The sequence below is a fragment of the Mauremys reevesii genome, linkage group 7, assembly GCF_016161935.1.
Source record: "Mauremys reevesii isolate NIE-2019 linkage group 7, ASM1616193v1, whole genome shotgun sequence".
Taxonomy (NCBI): domain Eukaryota; kingdom Metazoa; phylum Chordata; order Testudines; family Geoemydidae; genus Mauremys; species Mauremys reevesii.
The window spans coordinates 38,070,687-38,089,469 of record NC_052629.1 but is presented as its reverse complement, the minus strand read 5'-3'; the positions used below and the strand labels follow the sequence as shown (position 1 = coordinate 38,089,469).

General features: G+C 39.0%; 1 long non-coding RNA gene across 1 annotated transcript in view; it reads left to right on the top strand.

Annotated features, from left to right (window-relative positions):
• LOC120369392 overlaps window positions 1-18,123 on the top strand; it is a 196,412-nt gene extending 178,289 nt beyond the window's left edge. Inside the window, exon 3 of the long non-coding RNA XR_005583142.1 lies at window positions 16,531-18,123. This is a non-coding gene — a long non-coding RNA (uncharacterized LOC120369392). The remainder of the gene's footprint in view (window positions 1-16,530) is intronic.
• The last annotated feature ends 660 nt before the right edge of the window (window positions 18,124-18,783 follow it).

The window sequence follows — 18,783 nt, the reverse complement described above, 5'->3', positions numbered from 1 at the left end:
TAACAGATGATCATTGATTGAAGGATGGGATTGTCCTGTGGGATCTTCCTACTTTGACCCAGAGAACCTCTTTTATATTGTTGTTTTGACACTGTATGCATATGCAAGAGGGTTTCAACCCTCTTTTCCTTATCTGTACTTCCACACCCCATGAATATTGCGAGGGGAGGGGTTTCATACGTTGTTTCTTAGTTCCTCTTATTTTCATTAGCATCAATATGGTCAAGACAGGACAGTCCATGATGTTGCAATCAGGTGTCTGGGGCGCTTGGACAGTATGTGGCAGTTTATTGCAATCTAGTTTTCTGTAATGTTTCCTATTGGCACATCTTTTACAGTAATCTTGTGACCTTACTGATATAAGGTTATAACTAGGTCAGCCACTCATGTCAGGTGTTCTTAAGCCTATGGCCTAGTCTGGCTAAACTAAAATCTTACAGGTGTCAGCCTGTAGGCCTTGCATTCCAGCCATGCTTTACTTGTATATCTAATACACACTCATCACTCCTACATATTTGTCTCTCTTATACTTCTATATCCTACAACTTAAATCTATTTTGCATACGTATATATGAAATAGCATATGAACTGACCATAACACCATATAACACAATGATAAATGGATGATAAAAATGAACTAAATGGCTATATCACATTTTAAAAAAAAAGACTACAGAGGCTAAGGGGCGTGAAAAGATTCTTTAAAGACGGTTTTCCCTTTTAATTCATGGACATTTCCTGGATTTCATGAAGAATGTGCTGATCATTTTGCCCTCTCTTTTAAAATTTCATGTGTTTCATTTGAGAGTTGTCTTTACTGAGAGACACAGTTTCAATTTCAAGGCCATCTTGCTTAACATTTACTTTCCCAAAGGCACCAATAATTGGTACAAAATATAAATATTAACTAGAATTAGCAAGTGAATGTTTTAGTGTTTGTATATCTTTTATCAATCTGTTTCCATTTGTTAACCAAAATATAAGCCAAGTGAAGTGATATTTTGGTAAGCACTGCAGAAATGTAAGTTTGGTTCACAGTTGTTCCCAGTGTTTAGGACTGCAAAACAAAACTTGTGAAGCAACTGGTGTGGTAGAAATCTCCCCAGTCTTTTCAGTGAAATACAAATTCTTCTCTTGGGTATATCTTACACCCCAGTGATTTCCAAATATGGGTCTGAATGGATATTATTATTTATGTATTGCTTAAAGGCCACCAATCGAGATTCAGGTCTCGTTGTGCTAGGCACCGTACATAGACATAATTAAAAGATTGTCCTGGCCACAATGAGATCTCAGACCCTTTGACTCAGGCTTTATGAGAGGAAGTTTCAAAATTAAGTCAATGGCAAAAAGTGTAAATTAAAGCTACCCTGTGTAGATGTACCTTATTCTGGCTAGCTTGCCTGGATACTTACCTCTGAACATTCAGAGTGACTTGCTCAATCAGATACATTTACTCTACTTAATTTAAATATTCCTGTTTAGCTTCCAAGATTTTCCTCTGAGTAACTCTGAAAATCCAGAAACGCAAGTGTTTTTTTAATGGTAGAATACTATATTCTTTTGCTTGTAGCCAATTATTTGGAAAAAAAATCAGAGCTTTCATTATAAATATAATGGTTACCCAGGCAAAGAATTTTCTGAATATCTCTAAACCCAAGAGTGACTACTGACCTCATGCCTACAGCCACACCAATGTATGTTATTTGGGTCTTGTAACAGGGCAGTAGGTCCCTTTAATGGCAAGCCTTGATCTAGCCAGCACTGTTCCTAAGCTTGACTTCTTTAAGGCCAAGGATATTGGGAGGAATGCTTGGGAATTGTGGGCTGGGCTGCACTGCATGATGAGAGAGGAATCAAGATATGAGAGGCCTTTTTCTCAGAAGACGGTGAGGCAAGACCTGGCTGAGGAGACCATTTTGTTTAGTTGGACTCTTGTTTTCTCAGGGAGGACTTTCTAATCCCTCAGAAGCAATAATTTACTAAGAGATGGAATTATACAGGATATTGGGATTATCATTCCTATTCTGGCAAAATGGGCCATCAGAGGTTTTTAGGGTGGCCTTTTTCTTAAAAAAAATGTTTGGCATGTCTAGCTACATGCTGTCACTGCATGGCAATTGGTTCTTTTCTGTCTCTGAGAGTGCCACCTATTAAATCACCATTTCCTTATAGTATCAACTGTACTTTGAAGCACTCCCGCTCAGCTATTGAGTATGTCAGTAACACTAGCTTACCTCTTCTGATGTCAGATCATGCTTGCCTCAGTTTCCCCACTTCTCAGCTCCTGAAGTGCTTTGGTAAGTCAGTAATGTCAGGGCTCCCATTTGGTGGAGTAACGTACCTTCTTATTTTAAGTTGATAGGGTTCTTTTTCACTTCCTGTTCCAAAGCTGTGTAGTGACTGTGTATGGTGGAGAGAAAAGCTTCTGCCCTTTAGCTGTGAGTGAAGTGATTAGGCTACAGTATATAGTTTGTAAAGTACTTTGATATGGAAGATGCTAAAGAATTATAAGTTACAAATGTTAATATTTTTCTACTTGTAAGAGTGATGCCATGGCTTTGTTGTACTGTAATGTTTTTATTCTCTTAGTAATCTCTAGGTTTCCCTGCACACTGAGAATATATGTTCTATTCTACTCTGTTGGCTCTTTTAATAGGCTTCTTGGTAATTGTCCATGTTCCTTGTGTTGTGGATGATAAACCATACGAATCTGTAAGTCTCTCTTTCAAGCAGAGAGGGAATCTTCTGTTTGGTATGATGTTTAACCTTCTGAATGGGCTTGAGCCAGCCATTCCTCTTCTTGTCGTCTTGATATTAAACAGAATATTTCATTTGATCGAGGTAGACCAACATAAACCAGCTCAGAAAAATTAAACCACTCTGTCGCTAATCTTCGCTGATCCCTATAATTAAATTTCAGCTAAACCTAATGTAAGATTCTGACTTGGTTGGTTAAGGGACCTCACCTTTCTAAGAAACATGGAGTTGGAATATAATCTACTATGTTCTTATCCCCCTTCTGCTGCTTATGTGATTTCAGATCTTGTTGGAGGAAGGGTGAATGAATATTCTTAAGAAAGCTTTGATGCAACCTCAAATGAAGCATTTAGATGGAGCAGAAGCCATACTTTAATAACCCTACTACAAGGGCATATTTTGGTCTAGAAAACTGAGCACATGCACTCATATGGGAGAGACAGATGAACAAAATGTGTTTGAGAGAGATTTTAGGACAGACCAATAGCAAACAAGTTCAGTACTAAGATTCTATGAAACGATAAACTTGATACATATGGAGGATCATGCTTGGCATTAGTCAGTCTAATAAGAATGATGCTGGACATTACCTCCCAATACTGATCTTGTAGTTACCACTTGAAATATTTCTAGTGTTTCAATGCTGGATGCCTTCCTCTTATCATTCACCTTTAAACCAATTTTCCATCTATTTGTGGGGCAACAGTTTCAGCATTCAGTGTCCATCACACTGACACACTGATAATTTACAAAGAAAGGGAAATATCACAAGCTGGAAAATATTTTAGGGAGCAAATAGTGATGTGTTGTGATTGTCAATCCATTTTCTGATCTTGGTAATACTGCAGTTATATGCCTCTCCAACCAAATCCTGTTGTATATTAAGGTATTTGTTTAGTAGAAATCAGATAAGGTTTATCTGTATGTGTCACAGCTTGCAGAGTTCTGAGGGCATCATTTCTGGACTGAAACAGAAAGGTTACAAGCAACCAAGTGAAGTCTTGTAGATGCTAACGTTAGAGCTCTATAAATCATTATTTGGAAGAAAATAATACTTCCAGCTTCCTTGACAACCAAATATCCATTGTGTTGCTCACTAAATTACATTCTATTTCTAATGCTGTTTTGCAGCTGGTGAGCTTTTAATGTAATAAGTATTTGTATTGCAATGTTCCTGTAGAAAAAACAACCCATAATATATAGACCCATTCCAGCAACATGCAGATAAATGAAACCTGATTTTGTCTTTCTTTGACTCAAAGTGTTGAAGATAATACCTATGCTAATAATAACTCAGAAAGCTGATTCATAACAAGAATTAAATTGGTAGCATTGTGCATTTCTGAAAGTTGGCTCTGCTGGTACTTACTGAATTAAGCCTGGTTCAAGGGTGTTTATTGGATGTTACTAAACATAATGACAGACTCTACGCAATAGCAAAGTTTTATTATCAAGACAGATATAAAATTACTTTTAATTTTAGATAGGCAGGCAGACTGGCCTACTGGTTAGCACCTAAAAGGGGAAGTTAGGAGACTTGGGTTCTAGTTGAGCTCCAACATTCACTCACTGAGTTACCTTAACTTTTCTGAAAGCCCAGTTCATGAAGAGCATGTGCTTAAGTACCCTTCCTGAATAGGGATCCCTACCTGATTTGCTGTTTCTGCAAATGCTTCTGCTGATGCTTAACTTTTACTGTGAGTAGCCTGACTAGTTTCATTGGGACTACTCACAGTAGTAAAGTTAAACTTGTGTATATGTTTACAGAATAGGGTCACCAGATGTCCCGATTTTATAGGAACTGTCCTGATTTTTGGGGCTTTTTCTTATATAGGCACCTATTACTCCTCCCTCCCCCCCGTCCCGATTTTTCACACTTGCTGTTTGGTCACCCTATTACAGGATCAAGGCATAAGCATGCAGAATGTAGATAAATTTTACTAACATACTTCACAGGCTTAATTCATTAGTGTCTTCAGAGCTCTTTGAGATTCTCAGATGGAAGACACTACCGAGTAGAAATACTAAGTGTTTTCTTTAACATGCTGCCTCCTCATATTCCATTGCTTTAGAAAGTTATTTTTGATCTGACATATACAAATTTCAAGACGTCTGGGTAATGGTACTCAATAAACAGTTCATATAATCTTAAAAATAAACAAAAAATCCCTCCAAAATCAGGCTCTCATCACCATGTCCTTCAGCATATTAACGTTGGCCCTAAGAATTATACCTTTAGCAACCTGAGGACCCCCATTTTAATTTAATTTTTTTTGCGGACCTGCAAGCCCCTGCTCAGGCCCAGGCCTCGCCCCCACTCCACCCTTTACCCCAAGGCCCCATCCCACCCCTGCCCCACCCCTGCCCTGCCTCTTCCCTGCCTCTTTCCGCCCCCTCCCCCAAGCGCACTCCCATCCCCACTCTTCTCCGTCCCTCCCAATGCCTCCTGCATGCCGCTGAACAGCTGTTAGGGAGGGAGAGGAGTTGATCAGACCCCTGGAGTACCTTTCTGAATCTCAGTTTGAGAAACGCTGTTCTAGACTGTCTTTCAGCACACAAAGATAATTGAGAGCCAAATACCATTATAATGATATGTCTAAGACATTTATAGAGTAGCAATCACTGTACATCTTGCTACTGATGATAATAAAAGAATTGGGGGAAACTCAAATAAATTAAAAAGCAACAAATTAAAAACTGGTTAAAGAATATGAAGCAGGTGACTTTTCCGCCTGCACTAAGAGACAGATCACACACCATATGAAGGGTTAAACCTCACCCCCTTCCTAGGGTTTGAATTTATTAACATGCAAATGAACAATAACACAACATACTCCTATCCCAGCATTTTTTACAGGCTTGGTGCCAGCCACAGCCATTGTTGCTATACTGTACCCCAAGGTCTTCTCCCTCTCATTCACTGCAACTGGAGGGTCCTCTCTCCATGCTTGGCATTGTTGGTAAGTGTTGCAGGCCAGGGCTGGCTTCAGCCCCTGTCTGCAGGACAGACCAAATGAGTTTGTCCAGTCCATCTATTGTATAAAAAGTACTCTTTTTATACAATAGATATTTAACCTGTGGAGGTCACTGGCAAAGAAGAACCCAAACCTCCCTCTCAAATCCAGATCTTTTGGATTAATTTTTAAGTATAAGTTCAGAAACCCATTTTCTATATTATTTTTAACATTTGTACTTCTGGATTCCATAGTGGGTTTCCAGCTTCATAGGCACCAGTAACAGAAAATTCATGAGTTTCTGTTCTTGTGACATTTCCACTTCAGTTTTGCAGACCCAAGAGGATCGTATAAAACTCAGAGAGCATCCAAAGTCAGAATGAGCATTAAAACCTAGTATAGGATAGGACACACATTAATTTCATAACATTGCATTAGTCCACATATTGGTCTATACTGTTTACATAAATGCCCTGTTATGGGAAATGCCAGAGGATCCATGCTGAATTAAAAAATATATGTTTACATTTAGACAATCTTCTAGTAGTAAATAGTGAATATTAATCTATTTTTTTTCACTATCAGTTGACAAAATTTTAATAAGTTAATTGTAAAAAAAAATATTAATGGGAGCATAAGAATGAATTTTCACTGTTTAGTGACTCAAAAATGTATAAAGAGAAGCCCCCCAATGTAAATCAGTCATTTCATCTTGTGAGAAACTAAATAAGAATTAAGAAAATGGTGTGTAAAAAGAATGCTCATCTTCATGCAGAAGGGGTCTGAGAGAGAGAGCAATGAAGCTACAATGCCCTGTTGCATTCTCAGCACAATGTATGCTTGAGATAAACTTGATTACAAAATGCCCCATAGTCCAAAAGTGTTGTGACTTTGCAAGAAATTGTGAACTATAGAAATAACTCAGGCACCATCTACAAGCAGTGCCAGCTCTACCATGTCCAGCTGGTTCCCTGCGTGGGGAAGACAGAAATGCTATTCAACAACATCAAGGCACCACTCTCTCTTTTTTTCACTTCTCTGACCTGAAAATATACTGTTCAAAGTACAAGGTTTCTGTGGAAATAACAAGAACCAAAGAACTTGCAGCAGGTGGTATGTATAAAAGCATTCAGTATTATGGCACCACCTGCTCATGCCTGCTTGTGGAGGAAGGTAGAAAATCTAAAAGCAATTCAAAGACTGGTGAGTGATGGGATAGAAAATGAGAAGCACGGGTACTGTGGCTGAGGTACTGTGACTGAGGAAGACTATAAATTAGTGGGATTTCTGCCTCTCCTCTTTCTTTATATTTCTCTGTATGATCATCCTATATAGTTGTGTATCACTCTGTGCAGTCTACTTCACAGATCTGCTGGCAGCTGGGGCTGGACAGAAAATAAAGTCATGGTGGGAGGGAAAACTTTATGCCAGAGAAGTCAGATGTCTGTGAGCAACATTTGACAACTGTTTGCATAGGGTATGACAGGAAAAGGGATCTTTCAGACACAAAGTTAACAGTACAATGTACCTCATTAACATTTGGATATCATTACAGGACTGGGCCAAATATTGCATTTTCACATGCAAATGAGTGCCAAACTGCATGCACAAAACTATGAATTTGCATATACAGCTTATATGTTTTTACATGCACACAGATTTTTTACATTTGTGGATTGCCAAATTGAAGGTCCACTGACAATTTGGCACTAGGATCATAAGCTCAATAGAACCAGGATATATTGTACAGAACTCACATGCAGGAGTGAGGTCAGTATTTGTTACGTGTTTGATTAATGCAGTGAGAAAACATAATTGTTCTACAAGCAGTGGGGGGAGACTTATTTACAATGTTTAATGCTGTGAAGTTTCCAAAGGAGTTCAAGGAAAATACTCTGCTTAAAACAGTTGTTTCCCCTCTCCTGGCCACATTTACCCATGTGTGCATGGAGCTGAGCTCCAATATAACAGCCACTGAGTTGGGAGAGGTGGCTATGCAGTGGTGATGGGAGAACATAACATACCGCTCTTTCCTCTCTAGTCTGTATAAGAAGAGAGACAGAGATCTTACCTTTTATCCCTTTCTCTCCAGGGAAAACTGTCATTTAGCCAGTCATCCTTTTTCAAAACTGTACAATGTAAAATGTAGCACTTATTGCTGGAGTCTTTAGTTCTCATAGTAATCCCAATACTTCATTTACTATGAGAAATGTGTCATTTTATGGTTTGGGACAACTAAAATCTGGGAAGTACATGGTATTTATTTTCAACTTTTTAATTTTGTAAAGATAGTAGAGCTACATTGGTTTACATCAGCTCAGGATCTGGTCCATAGCCTAAAATAATGCTTCTGAATCTTTGGTTCTAAAATTTTATAGTCACATGTTGACAAAAGACAACTGTTTGAGATAGGCTCTGATGCTCCAAATGCTCCAGCACTGGTGTAATTTTACTCATGTAGAGAAAGGTACTCACGTGTTGAAGTATTTGCAGGGTCAGAACTATAGTGAGATAATGACTTGGATAATGGAGTGGAGAATAAGCTTATAAATTTGCAGATGACACCAACCTCGGGGGGGGGGGAGAGGTGAAACTTTGGAGGACAGGATTAGAATTCAAACAACCCTGACAAATTGGAGAATTAGTCTGAAATCAACAAAATAAAATTTGGTAAAGACAAATGCAAAGTACTTCACTTAGGAAGGAAAAATCAGAAGCGTAGCCGCAAAATGGGGCCTTACTGGTGAGGCAGTAATAATGCTGAAAAGAATCTGAGGCTTATAGTGGATCACAGATTGAATATGAGTCAACAATATGATTCAGTTGTGAAAAAGAGGTAATATTCTGGGCTACATTAATGGAATTGTTGTATGTAAGACATGGGAGGTAATTGTCCTCCTCCTACTTGACACTAGTAAGGCCTCAGCTGGGGTAATGTGTCAATTTCAGGGCACCACTCTTTAAGGAAGATGGGGACAAATTGGAGAGAGTCCAGAAGAAAGGAACAAAAATGATCAAAGATCTAGAGAACCTGACTTATGAAGAAAGGTGAAAAAATGTGGTTATGTTAGTCGTGAGAAAAGAAGACTGAAGGGGGACCTCATTATGGTCTTCAAATATACTAAGAGCTGTTATAAAGAGGACAGTTATCAATTGTTCTCTGTGAACACTGAAGGTAGGAGACTTAGGTTAGATATTAGCAAAAACTCTCTAACTAAAGGGATAGTTAAGTACTGTAATAGACTTCCAAGGTAGGCCGTGGAATCTCTCACAGGAGGTTTTTAAGAACAGGTTAGACCAACACCTGTCAGGGATGGTTTAAGTATATACTTGGTCTACCCTGAGTGGAGGGGGCTGGACTAGATGACCTCTTTGAGTCTCTTCCAGCCCTAGATTTCTATGATTCTACGAGTCTATGATTATCTCACTGACATGCTCCTGTAAAAATGGATAATTGGAATATATTTAGTATGAAGAATAAGAGAATGCATTTTTTGTTTTTGTTAGGATTCAGTTGATTTTTTTGTACCAAAATTGCCAGTCTGAAACCCTAATAGTAGTGCATTAATATTTCCAGTTTTCAGACAGTAATCATTTTATTCTTTCTAAAATATGTCTCTGGTAAAAAGCATATTGTGGTTTTGGGAAATATTAAATGTGCCACTCAACTTTCTAAAGAAATTGCTGTCTAATTCAAGGATTGATTTTTATTGTAAGTCCTGCCACTCTGGGATATGCTGTAGCTAGTGAAAACTAAAAATAAGGATTGCCTGAGTTCTTTCAAATTGTATATATAAAAGGAAAGAGGGTTGGATAAAATAGAAAAAAGTTAATGCAGATTGTCCCCCAGCATTGATAGAAAAAACTATTAGGTGCTTTGGTTTTTGTTTTTTTTAATGTCATTCCATGTTTCATCTGACTGGACTTTGCAATGAGATAAAACATATTCCAATTATCTGTAATGGGAAACCCAATTACATTCCTCAGAAGAAATCCTGATAACACAATACATGCAAAAGAATGAAAAATGGTTTAACATATTACTAAATAATTATACAATGTCATGAACTCTTCTGTTCTGATTTGCTAATAGTGAGTCATCAGTATGATATTTATACTGCAATCCTTGTAAACCTCACTGACCTGTTAGAACCCTAGAAAACAAAAACTATATATTACAACTATTCTTATTTTTCTATTTTTAGTAGTGTAGTTTTGCCAGTTAGATAGCCCAGGAGACCCACCCATATGTTAAGTGACTAGTGCTGGGTTCTCAAAATCCTGTATCACAGCAATGAGAGTTTGCTAAGAAATCTTTCTTCTCCATAGACTGTGCAAAAAATCATGACAATTGGAACTGTTCTGGTCTAACGGATCCACCTTGGTCCCATCTGAGAGTGTAGAATCTCCTGCTGCAAAGAGCTTTGAGGGAATGATGGATCAATGCTTCCTTCCTACTGTCTCATTTAAGGAGAAGGCTTTTACTTGGTACTAGACAAGGAGAAGGCAACCTATGGCATGCGTGCTGAACGCGGCACACGAGCTGATTTTCAGTGGCGCTCACACTGCCAGGGTCCTGGCCACCGGTCCGGAGGGCTCTGCATTTTAATTTAATTTTAAATGAAGCTTCTTAAACATTTTTAAAACCTTATTTATTTTACAAACAACAATAGTTTAGTTATATATTATAGACTTCTAGAAAGAGACCTTCTAAAATGTTAAAATGTATTACCGGCACACAAAACCTTAAATTAGAGAGAATAAATGAAGACTCAGCACACCACTTCTGAAAGGTTGCCGACCCCTGTACTAGACGTTCTGGTTCTTCTGCCATTAATACATTAATTGCAAACAGATACTTTGGCATGCAGCAGCAGAGAGGATGTTGAGGGAATTAGGAGCTGTCTCTCATTGATGTCTGGGGCCGGTCAGGAAAAGAAAAATCTTCCAAAGAAGAATCATTCGTCCTTACAAGCATGTTGGTTTTTCCCAAATGAATTGTGTCAGCAGGTGGCATCAGTAACTGGCTCTAGATTCATTGTGTCATCCAAGGGCAGAATCCTGGGACATATCTGGGGCTCCAAACACAGAAGTCCCATACTGCAGCCCAGCAACTGCCTATACTGCTAGGGAAGTAGGAAATGAGGGATGAAGAGTTGTAAAGATTATTTATTTTATATTTATTAAACACAAATAAAATGTAGAAATGATAGAAGATGGGTTTAGGCAAGCAGGGAAGGGAAGATATATATTTCTCCTCTTTTTATATTATTTTTGCTAGAATTTTTAGAGAGTGAAATATCTCTCTTGCCCCAACAGTTTAAAAAGCCAAACTCAGGGAAAAATAAGGATGTGTTAGCTTTTCATATCCCATAGGGAGTCTCTTTTCAAACCAGCAGGGAAATACTTCTGTGCTATAATCAGGGTCTTGTAATCACAGAATCAGCCTCAGAATTTGCAAGTTCAGTCAGCTGTTACAAATCTTCCTAGACAATCTATTTTACTAATTTTGATTAATCAGCTGCCATTTTGTCCCTTCTGTTGGCTTATGTTTACCCCCACAATCAGATGGTCTAGCCACTTTCAGCAGGCATATTCCAAAGTTTGGTGCATTTGTTGTGTGGATAACAGTAAGAGGCTTCCTAGACAGCCAAATTTCTGACCAGGACATGTACATCATACTTGAAGGCCCAGAAATGCAGGGTCCTCTACACTTTTGAAAAATAGAGCATTTATATATAGATAGATATTTAGGAGCCTGACTTTAAGCACCCAGTTCTGCAAATCTTGGCCTCTTCCCCCTCTCTCCCTAAATTATTCTCTAAGCTGCCACAGAACTTCCAGTTTGCTATAGAATTCAGAATTGGTGAGCCATTGAAAACAGATTTAAACAGGGTCTTGACTATAATTACTCTATTCAATGTATATTTGACATGCTGCTGCTCATAATTATTTAAGTCAGTCGTCTTCAGTGGGAGCATTATTTTAATTGACCTTACAGTTTTATAAGATTCAGTGATCTATTTTGTTAATTTATTGTACTGTCTAATTTCATAGACTTTTTTGGATTCAAGACAAAATAGCAAATAGACTACGTCACGTGGGTTCTTTGTTTTTATTTTGTTTTTTTGCTGCTGCTTACAGTGGTGTGGTAATGCAACTAATATTTTTAGTGGTTTCTGTGGACACACATGGTGTGTAGATAGTTGTATTAGATTGTCTTTTAAACTTTTATTTGTGTAATATCAATATACAAAGATAATTAAACTTAAAATACACACACAAAATCCAGTAGTATTCATGATGGACTAGGAAATTAATTTTAGCTCTGTTCTGATGGTAAACTTTGATTACAAGCCATCATTGCAATGGTTGATGCCTTTTCACCAAGCAATTCTTCCTCATGTTGAAAGCACACTATACATTTCCATGCAACCATTTTAGAGATCTACAACTCACTATGAGTTCTCTTCTTCAGGAGAAGCAGAAACAGTCAATATTATTCCTTTCACTCTTCATTTCTCCTGCTGGTTATTGCCTATTGTGAAGGTATGTGTGAATGCTCAGAGACGAGTGCTTCAATTACAACAGCTGTTAGCAACAAAGAAAACAAAGGTGCACCAGAGAATATCCAAACACTGGAAACAGTCAGGAGACGTATGGTTATGGGTGGTTATCCTACTCCTAAATTTGTTTGACTTACTGGATAAATATTAGCATTTAAATTGCCCCAACTAGACTTTGAAGTTAAAACTTCAGTAAGATAAACAGGAAGGTAGAAATGATGTATTTACTCCTGCTGTTTGGCTACAGACAATTTTGTACAAGAATGATCTAGCAGAGTGACTGCGTGTGAATATTTAGGAAATTGAATGGAGACTAAAAGTTTAATTAAGTTTAATTAAAACAAAAGTAAAAATTATGAGGGATAAAACAAAATTGTGATGGGGTCTACCAGGTGTTTGCTGCCCCCTGTCAGAGTTCCTGTCATTGCTATGGGTACCCTTATGGTCCCACAGTGTGCCAACGTTTTTATGGCTGACTTAGAACAATGCTTCCTCAGCTCTCGTCCCCTAACGCCCCTACTCTACTTGCGCTACATTGATGACATCATCATCTGGACCCATGGAAAAGAAGCCCTTGAGGAATTCCACCATGATTTCAACAATTTCCATCCCACCATCAACCTCAGCCTGGACCAGTCCACACAAGAGATCCACTTCCTGGACACTACAGTGCTAATAAGCAATGGTCACATAAACACCACCCTATACTGGAAACCTACTGACCGCTATACTTACCTACACGCCTCCAGCTTTCATCCAGACCACATCACATGATCCATTGTCTACAGCCAAGCTCTAAGATACAACCGCATTTGCTCCAACCCCTAGACAAACACCTACAAGATCTCTATCAAGCATTCTTACAATTACAATGCTCACCTATTGAAGTGAAGAAACAGATTGACAGAGCCAGAAGAGTACCCAGAAGTCACCTACTACAGGACAGACCCAACAAAGAAAGTAACAGAATGCCATAGCTGTCACCTTCAGCCCCCAACTAAATCCTCTCCAGCACATCATCAAGGATCTACAACCTATCCTGAGCGACGATCCCTCACTCTCACAGATTTTGAGAGACAGGCCAGTCCTCGCTTTCAGACAGTCCCCCAACCTGAAGCAAATACTCACCAGCAAAAACACAAGAAAAACACTAACCCAGGGACCTATCCTTGCAACAAAGCCCACTGCCAGCTCTGTCCACATATCTATTCAGGAGACACCATCATAGGACCTAATCACATCAGCCACACTATCAGAGGCTCATTCACCTGCACATCTACCAATGCCATCTACAGTGCCCCTCTGCCATTTACATTGGCCAAACTGGACAGTCTCTACGCAAAAGAATAAATGGACACAAATCAGACGTCAAGAATTATAACATTCAAAAACCAGTCAGAGAACTCTTCAACCTCCCTGGTCACTCAATTACAGACCTCAAAGTCACAATACTCCTACAAAAAAACTTCAAAAACAGACTTCAATGAGAAACTGTAGAATTGGAATTAATTTGCAAACTGGACACCATTAAATTAGGCTTGAATAAGACTGAGAGTAGATGGGTCATTATGCAAACTAAAAACTATTTCCCCATGCTAATTTTTTCCCCTACTGTTGTTCACACCTTCTTGTCAACTGTTGGAAATGGGCCATCCTGATTATCACTACAAAAGTATTTTTTCTCCTGCTGATAATAGCCCACCTGAATTGATCACTCTCGTTATAGTTAGTATGGCAACACCCATTTTTTCATGTTCTCTGTGTGTATATATATCTTCCTACTGTATTTTCCACTGCATACATCCGATGAAGTGGGTTTTAGCCCACGAAAGCTTATGCTGAAATACATTTGTTGAGTACTTGTGGCACCTTAGTGACTCTCGTTCTTTTTCCTGTCACCTTTGTGTATCCTGCCCTAAGAAGGTGTCTTGCTGCTGGAAGGGAAGAGCAGCAAGTTCAGACTACCACAGAGTAACTGTGGGGTCTCCCCTGATCAGCTGCAGGCAGCTCAAATGGGAGTTGGTCCTCCATCATTTAGCAGGGCCAGGAGGAGTCAGAGGCCGATCAGTGTCCAGCAGGCCAGATAAAAACGGCTGGCCAGTTCTGGGTGAAGCGAGGAGGCTCTGCCTGCCCTAAGCCAAGTAACCCTGGTGCAGTTTGGGGGCCTAACCATGCCAGTACTTTGATCTCTGTGAAGGACTAGTGTTTATGTTAGGGATTTTAACACCCAGGTAACTATTTTGAGTTTTCTGTAAACCCGTGGTGAGCCTGCTCTTTGGGACAGGAGGGGGCTCAAGTGAGCCCTTGACAAAAAATCTTCAGAAATACCCCTGCAGATGGAGTATTTTTGCACAGACAGTCTTATCTAGGACTGGTTATCATTAATATAGAGAATATATGTTGAGATAGTTGTGACCGGGATCCCAGGGAGCCACGCTCAGGTTACTCAATAAGGGTGAACGGCAAAGAATGGGGCAGACAATCCCCAAAGCTGGTAGATGTTCCAATACTTAGATTTACCAAGCCATCACAAACCAGCTTCTATAATACCTCACTGGTTACCCCAAAGCCAACAACTCAGTTGCCATAGAGCAACCCAGCCTTAGGCCTCCACCCAGACACCCAAGTCAAATATGATGAGCATTACTGAAAATCTTATTCATCATGTAAGAAAATTCTACGAATCCCAAAGAATCGGACACATTACCTCCCATGTTAATGAATATTTCAGATGTTACCCAAATACATACTTACAGCCAATTCTTAACTAAACTAAAATTTATTAAAAAAGAAAAAAGAGAGCGTATTGGTTAAAAGATCAGTACACACACAGACATGAGTACAGTTCTGAGATTAGATTCATAGTAGAGATGGTGAACTTTGTAGTTGCAAAGAGTTCTTTCGGAATTAGTCCATAGGTTCATATTCAGGGTGATCCGGATAGGACCGGAGATGTCAATCTTTCGACTTAGCTTCCCCTGCATGAAGCATCAAGCAGATCTGCGATTTAAAAAACAAAATCAGGACCCAAGGGGTTTTTATACAGTTCAAGGCCTTCTCCTGACAGGTTGGAGTCCTTAGGCAAACAATAGGCAATCATGGAGTTTTAAAGTAGACCTATTTCCTAAGCATCACTGGTAATTAGCTACAGGGATTAACATAAGGCAATTGCCTGTTTTCCACCATTCACAGGTGTTGTGCTATACATTTCAAAGAGAGATGAATACAGCAATATCACTATGTTTACAGTTCATTTAAATGTTAATATTTCCTTTTGATCTCTGAATTAACAGAATACAGCATAGACAGGGACTGCTCCATTACATTGTTAACCTCTAACCATATATATGTAAACACACAAAACCACAAACATTATCTACCAATATGTCCCTAAAGGTTGAATCTGGGTCAATAAGCCTGCAAGCTGCTTAACCCTTTCTGGCCTTGCGTCACAATTGTGACTAACACAAACACACTTGTCTGTGTAAGTATATATATATTTAATACATACATGCATGGATTGTTTGACATATGCCTTACTTCTTGGGGATATACCTATCTGAGGTGTGTTTATATTGTTTTGTTTGTTGGGCATCACTCTGTTGCACTAGTACAGGGATAGGCAACCTTTGGCACGTTACCCACCAGCATAAGCACCCTGGCGGGCCGGGCTGGTTTGTTTACTTGCCAGATCCGCAGGTTCGGCCAATCACAGCTCCCACTGGCCGCAGTTCACCACTTCAGGCCAATGGGGGCTGTGGGAAGCGGCGCAGGCCAACGGATGTGCTGGCCGCCGCTATCCGCTGCCCCCATTGGCCTGGAGCGGTGAACTGCGGCCAGTGGGAGCCAAGATTGGCCAAACCTGTGGACGTGGCAGGTAAATAAACTGGCCCGGCCTGCCAGGGTGCTTACCCTGGTGGGCTGTGTGCCAAAGGTTGCCAATCCCTGAACTAGTAGGATTAAGCGCCACAGAGTACCATTTAACTGGGATATTTATTTACCTTAACTAAACATTTGTATAGCTCTCTGTGACTTGTTATGTGTATAATGCCTTGTCAGTGACTGGGTCATAGGTTGTGCTAGTGTTATTTACAGCCAGACTTGAATTTATCAGAAAGAACTTTAGGTTCAGTTTGGCACCTCCAATCTCCCGAAGGAAAAAGGCAGATGAGGTCAGAAGTACGGTCAATAAATGCTTCGTTCCAGATCATTGTCTGGATTTTGGTCTTTTCTTGTTTTGTGTGTTGCAGGGACTTGAACTTGCAGCTCCTGCTCTTCCTGTGAGTGACCTAACCACCTAATATTGGCTATTCTGGACCTGTGAAACCTTCCCGATGAAAGTTTTTTTCATCAAAACTGATACATTTCTGTGAAAACTTTTTATGACTCAGCATCGGGTTACTAGCTGCAGTTATTGTCTTTGCCTGATAGCTTGCAGATCAGGTTCTCTTGGTGGAATTAAATGATAAAGTGCAACTTCTGCAAATGATAGGAGGTTCTGAGCTGTCTGTTTTACACGTAGGTGCGTACTCCAATGTGTAATGAATCCCATAGACTAGCAACTTTCCCAAATACACTAGCTCACCAAATCATAATCCAAGTGATTCAATGTAGAGTAGTAGGAAGTACAGAGAACTTGAAGGTGTAAAATATATACAAATGATCTTGTAATGGCTTCCACTTGCCATTGTTCCAGGAGTTTGCCTGTCAGAGTAAATTTAAAAAAAAGGTCCTTATTCCACTTGTGACACCCTGTCGGATAGATCTTTAGGCAGTATAGAGAGTGCATTAGATCACAGGAAGGAAACATAAAGCAGTTCTGAAGCACATTGCCAAACCTCAGAACTTTTAACATAAGAAATTGAAATAGCTTTTCATACAGTAAAATGGAATTCTCAGCATCACTAGAGATGAAGGAGGGATGCTTTTGCTATAGTCTTAACTGAATCAAGTTAATGAGGTTACAAAGAGAATGCTGCGGTAATATACACTCTGAGGCAGATTAATACATCTTTTAGTGACACTTTAACATGCATACCAAAGTTTTGATGTCAACATTTATGAACAAAATAGGTCAGTAAAATTTGCAGATTTGAAAACCTATGCCCATATTAGCTCTCAGGAAGTTTCTATTTCTGGTGCATAACTGAATGTGCTGCATTAGCATATTGACTGAATTCAATACATGTGCCATCAAGTAAAATGAAAAGTTGAGGGAGAAAAAAAAAACTAAGAAACCATTTGAACCCGAGACTTTGCTAAGGGATGCTATTTTAAAGGTCAATGTTGGAACCAAAAAATGCATCTCCTTTGTGATGTATAAAGACAACCTAAATATTTGAGCAGTTTTGTTTTCCTGATTGTTTTACTTTTGAAATATTAAGTCCTCACTTTACTCTTTTCTGTAGAACCTCAACAACATATTTGGAGGACTTGAATAGTAATATAACCTGAACAGCACCTCTTCCTTTCACAGCTGCATAGGGAGAAGGTTCTGATTTCTAAACAGTTTTAGCCTTGGGTGATGTGCCTTCAGGTTCCCCATAGTTTCCAGTGTCCTGCAGTAAAGTGAAGACTTGCTATTACTAATGTAAAACAAATCAAGCAGAATTAAAACAAACAAACAAACAAACTTTTAAACATCGTAAAGAAGTAGTATGACCAGAAAATTAGTTTGTTTTTATTTTTGCATTGCCACTCATCTTTGACAATGTTAATTCTGATTCACTTGTAAGGCAACAGTTTTAATCTCTAAAGAAGTTACAGGTCTGACTTCTAGGCTAAAACCTCACCCTTAGAAAGGAGGCTGCTGAAGTCATTTCTTGCCTTTGGAGTGATTCACTTAGCAACCTTAATGTTCTTTCAAAAAATGTTGTATGAGATTTCATTTTGTATTGAGACAAATGAATAAACAAAGTAATTGTTTCATCTTTAATTGTGTGCTGGACTGCAGCAGAACAATCTGTACTACATAATATGTACAAGAAATGATGTAGGTATGAGAATATATATTGTTTCACAGAAGCAGGAAATCAAGCAGAAGGGGATTGGAGGAAGATTGTAGGCTGAAGGAGGATCCCCTTAAAGAACTACTTCATCCCTGACATAGATATTAATTTAAAAAAAATACAGCACTGTTAATGACCACCTGAGTTGCAGACACAAGCAAAATACATAGAAAATGGCAAATATTAGATTACTTCACAAAACCTAGTTGACATGCACACAGTATATTAAAAATAATACTTTATAAATTTGACAAATGGCAGCCAAATTCTACCAAACTATTGAAAGCTATGTTTGTGCTCCTCTCTATACCCAATCACTTTTTACTAATGGCATGCTACAGCTGTTCATAATAAAGTTGTGAGATATCTGTTGGTGAGAAAGACAAGCTTTGGAGCTTACACAGAACTCTTTTTCAGGTCTGGGAAATGTACTCAGAATATCATTTGTTTACAAGATGGAACAGATTGTTTCGCATAAGTGGTTAACACATCTCC